General features: G+C 36.5%; 1 pseudogene; it reads right to left on the bottom strand.

The window, feature by feature from the left end:
* Positions 1-3,951, bottom strand: part of LOC109383871 (elongation factor 1-beta pseudogene) — a 17,286-nt pseudogene extending 13,335 nt beyond the window's left edge.
* Positions 3,952-4,779: the final 828 nt, after the last annotated feature.

A 4,779-nucleotide genomic window follows, 5' to 3' on the forward strand; every position in this document is an offset into this window, starting at 1 on the left:
GCTGGCCACCAAGTTGCTCAGTTGATTAAGAGTTTGCTTAGGAGCTCGAGCTCTGAGCAGCAGGGCATTCAGTTTGGTTCCCACATGGGCCAGTGACGCTGCAGCCTCTACAGCTAAGATTGTGAAAAACATCTCGACACGGAGCTGGGCTGTTGTGAGTGGCCAGCAATGGTGTAGGCTGCAGCAGGGCTGCAGTGAGCTGCTGTGAGCCACCATGAGCCACTGTGAGTGGCCGTCCAATGGCTGGCGACCGACTGCCTCGGCAGGAAGAACACAATGATCATAATACCAACATGGGCCAGTGAAGCGGCGTCTTCCACAACTAGACTGAAGAACAAAAGGATAGCAACTTGTCTGTTCCACTTTCCAGGTTCCCCAATGCTGTTCCCTACTCCCAATTTTCCAATAAAATCTTAAAAAAAAAAAGACTTACGATAAAGTATAGTAATCAAGACAGTGTGGTATTGGTAAAAGAATAAACAGATCAACAAACAGAATAGAGAACCCAGAAAGAGACCCCCATATGCTCATATACAGTCAACTGATCTTGGACAAAGGTGTAAAGGCAACAGCAACACAATGGAGTAAAGATAGTCTTTCCAAAAATGGTGCTGGAACTGAACATCTACATGCAAAAAAATAAATCTAGATACATACCTTTCACAAAAATTAACTCAAAATGGATCATAGACTTAAATGTAAAATGCAAAACTGTACAAATCCTGGTGATACCTTGACAACATCAAAGACAGGATCCATGAAAAAAAAATGATAAGCTGGACTTTGTTAAAATTTAAAATTTAAAACTTCTGCTTTGCAAAAAACAATATCAAGAGAATTAGAAGACAAGTGACAGACTGGAGAAAATACTTGCAGACAACACCACCTGATATAGGACTGTTATCCAAAATATACATAGAACTCTTAAAATTCAACAAGAGGAAAACAACATAATGGAAAAACGGGCAAAAAATCTGAACACACACCTCACCAAAGAAGACATATACATGGCAAATAAGCATTTGAAAAGATGCTTCCCATAGTATGTTATCAGAGAAATGCAAATTAAAACGACAATGAGATGTCAGCACATACTTATTAGAATGGCCAAAATCTGTAACACTGACAACACCATATGTTGGCAAAAATGTAGAGTAACAGGAACTCTTATTTATTGTTGGTGGGAATGCAAAATGGTACAGTCACTTTGGAAGACAGTTTGGTGGTTTCTTACAAAGCTAAACATAATTTTACCATCAGATCCAGAAATCACAGTCCTTGGTATTTAATCAAAGGTTTTGAAAACTTATGTCCACACAAAAATCTGCACAGGAATATTTATATCAGCTTTATTCATAATTGCCCAAACTTGGAAGCAACCAAGATGTCCTTCAGTAGGCAAATGGATAAATAAACTGTGGTACATTCAGACAGTGGAATATTATTCAGCGCCTAAAGGAAATGAGCTACCAAGCCATGAAAAAGCATGGAGTAAATGCATATTACTAAGTGAAAGAAGTCAACATGAAAAGGCTATGTACTGTATGGTTCCAACTATATGACATTCTGGAAAAAGCGAACTATGGAGGCAATAAAGATTTTAGTGTTTGCCAGGGAAGGAGGTTGAGGGAGAGATGAATAGGCAGAACAAAGAGGATTTTTAGGGCAGTAAAAGTACTCCGTATGATATTATAATGATGGATATATATTATTATACATTTGTCTAAACCCATAGAATGTACAACACGAGAAATGAACCCAAAAGTAAACTATGGACTTTGGGTGAATATGATGTGTCAATGTAGGTTCATCTTTGGTAAAAAGCTTACTATTCTGGTGAGTTATGGTGATAATAGAGGAGGTGTGGGGGAGGGGGAATATAGGGGAAATCTTGGTAGCTTCCTCTCAATATTGTTGTAAACCTAAAACTGCTCTTTAAAAATTGTGTTCAACAACAAACAAACTTAGTGTGTCTTTTCAGAATATATTTTAGAGTTTAACAACGAGTGAGAAAGCAACTCTTCAAAAAAAAAACATGTATGGACAAAGCTTTATTGAAATAGCAATATTTCCATTATTATGAGATGTCATTACCAAAAACAATGTGAGAGTGTTGACTTCATATCTGCACACTTAAAAGCACAAAAATGAAATTTTCTAATTTGTTCTAAAATTTTGTAAATAAAGGGTTTCAGTGTGGATTTTTTGTTAAAAAATATTGAAATGTTATGCTTTTTAATTAGTTCATAAGAATAATTGATTGAAATTATGGAAGATGGAAATGTATTATCAAATTTCAGAAAAAAACGATTTGAATAATTGATGGATGAGACTGAAAAATAAATATTGTGTTTTAGCTATAGCCAACAATGCACTTCTTCTATTTGTTTTTAAGGTATCCTGTGTTTAGCCACTGCAGCGATTGAAAGCAAGTATCAAAATCAACTGAATTTTGAATCACGAGATCAAAAAAATGTTAAGCCAAGTTTTTAAAAATTAATGAAGCATGTTGAAGCACATGTCAAAAATAGGTTAGATATTTGTATTTGTTCTAATGGTATTTGTTCTGTGATATTTTGAATAAATGAATTTTTATTGTATCTCATCCTTTCTAAATTTCTGTTTTGTGTATGTTTTATCATGTACAACATAATTTTTATTTATTTATGTTATATATTTATTTATATATACTTATATTGGATATGCATGCTCCAAACATTCTCATGGATAGGGCACACAGACAGTGGGAAGGCTGAAAGAAAACCTGTTGAAGGGGTTAGAGCTGGGAAATATCATGGTCAGATTTGTGTTTTCAAATGTATACCCTAGAAATAGTGTAGATAGTCATGAAAGTTTGGAGACAGACAACTTAGGAAAGTTTGACAGTGGAGTAGAGATAATTAGGCCTAAATCATCACAATAGCAATGGAGAGTGATATGAACAGTGACTAAAGTGAATAGAACTTGAAAAACCAACTGTATGTGAGGGTCAGGGAAAGGCCTGAGATAAGATAACTTAACACCTGGTTTGGAGTATAAGTAACTGAGTATAAGGAATTGGTAGTGGTGTACTGACCAACTCAGGATCTTCCAGACAGGAAATGCCAGGAGACCAGCAGACTTAGGAGAAAAAGCTAAGAACCTGCTGAATCTGAGAAAAGTATTGTGAGAGATAAATATTGACGTCAGAAGGCCAGGCTTACAGAGTTGAGAGTTGTCAGTTTATGTGATTACTGTATACTTTATTAATGCAGCTTAAAAATAGATTACTTTTCTTTATGAGGGGAAGAGGGGTCAATTATATCGTCCTGCTAATTCATAACTGAGCTTAAAATTAACTAAACTCTTAAATCTTTTGCACATGTGATGTTACTGTTCAGGCATTTCTCTTTATACTGTGCTTTTGTCATTGGGTTTTTGGACCTTGGAACAAGACTTTCCCCTTCTGTTTATCTCATTTCATTTTGCTCAACTGAATCCATCAATCAGTTTATTGAGCTATCCTTGGATGGTGATCACTATCAAGTACATCAGCTATAGCTTCCACATTTATCACTTACTAGCTTCTGTTAATTGAAAATTTTGTGCTATTTTTTTTGCCCAGCCTGGCTTTCAGGTACCCATTATTGAATTGATTGGTTCATGGCACCTATCATGATTAGTGTCTGCATGGCCACATTTTATTTTATTTTTTATATTTGTTGTTATTCTTCTTTATGCCATATTCCCAATCCCATTTCTTCTCCTTATAGCTTCCCCCACCATATTGGAACTGCGTTGAAAAGCAAAAGCAAAAAGAAAAAAAAGAATTGAGGACTCTACAATGTTAACTCTCCCATCTACGAAAATGGCATATCTCTTTATTTATGCACATTCATTCATTCATTCATTCAATGAATATTTCTTCAGTGCTTACCATGTTATAAACTCTTCTCTAAAAGCTGTGATCATGTTAGACAAAAGTTTCTTTGTGTCTTTTAGTAGAATTTTAATAGTTTTCTATGTATTTTCTACATTTTGTTAGTTCACTTTCTATACACTTCAAGGTTTGTTGCTATAGTAAAAGGCATAAGATTTTCCATTATATTTTTTTAATCAGTTAGTGCAAGTATAGAACAACTCTGTTGATATTTTTGCCATTGTAATTACTGGACTTCTAGCTAGCAAACTTACTGAATTCTTTCATTAGTATTTTTTCTTTTTTTTAAAGATTTTATTGGGGAATTGGGGGAGGGGAACAGACAAGTTGCTGTCCTTTTGTTCTGCAGTCTACTTGTGAAGGATGTCGCTTCACTGGCCCAAGTTGGCACCATCATTGCGCTCTTCCCAGCTGAAGCAGATCAGTTGCTGGCCATTGGATGGCAGCTCACGCCGGCTGCCAGCCACTAACAGTAGCTCATGGCAGTCCACTGCAGCCACGCTGCAGTCTACACCATCACCTGCGACTCAAAGCAGCCCAGCTCCAGGTCGAGCTGTTGTTCACCATCTTAGATGTAGAAGGTATAGCGTCACTGGTCCTCATGTGGGATCCGAACCAGGGCCCTGCTGCTCAGAGCTGGCGCTCCCAAGCCAACTTTTAAACAACGCGCCACTCGGCCAGCCCTTTTTTATTAGTTTTAATAATCAATCGGTTGCGTTAAGTTTTCTGTCTCTTCCCTTCCAGTCCTTACATTTTTTTATATCTTTTTCTTGCCTTACTGCATTGTCCAGAGGCAATTACTTACGTAAGAATTCCTGAACCACCCTCTCAATAATTTAGTCTAACTTGATAATGATTCC

This window comes from Hipposideros armiger, unplaced genomic scaffold (assembly GCF_001890085.2).
Source record: "Hipposideros armiger isolate ML-2016 unplaced genomic scaffold, ASM189008v1 scaffold_90, whole genome shotgun sequence".
Lineage (NCBI taxonomy): Eukaryota > Metazoa > Chordata > Mammalia > Chiroptera > Hipposideridae > Hipposideros > Hipposideros armiger.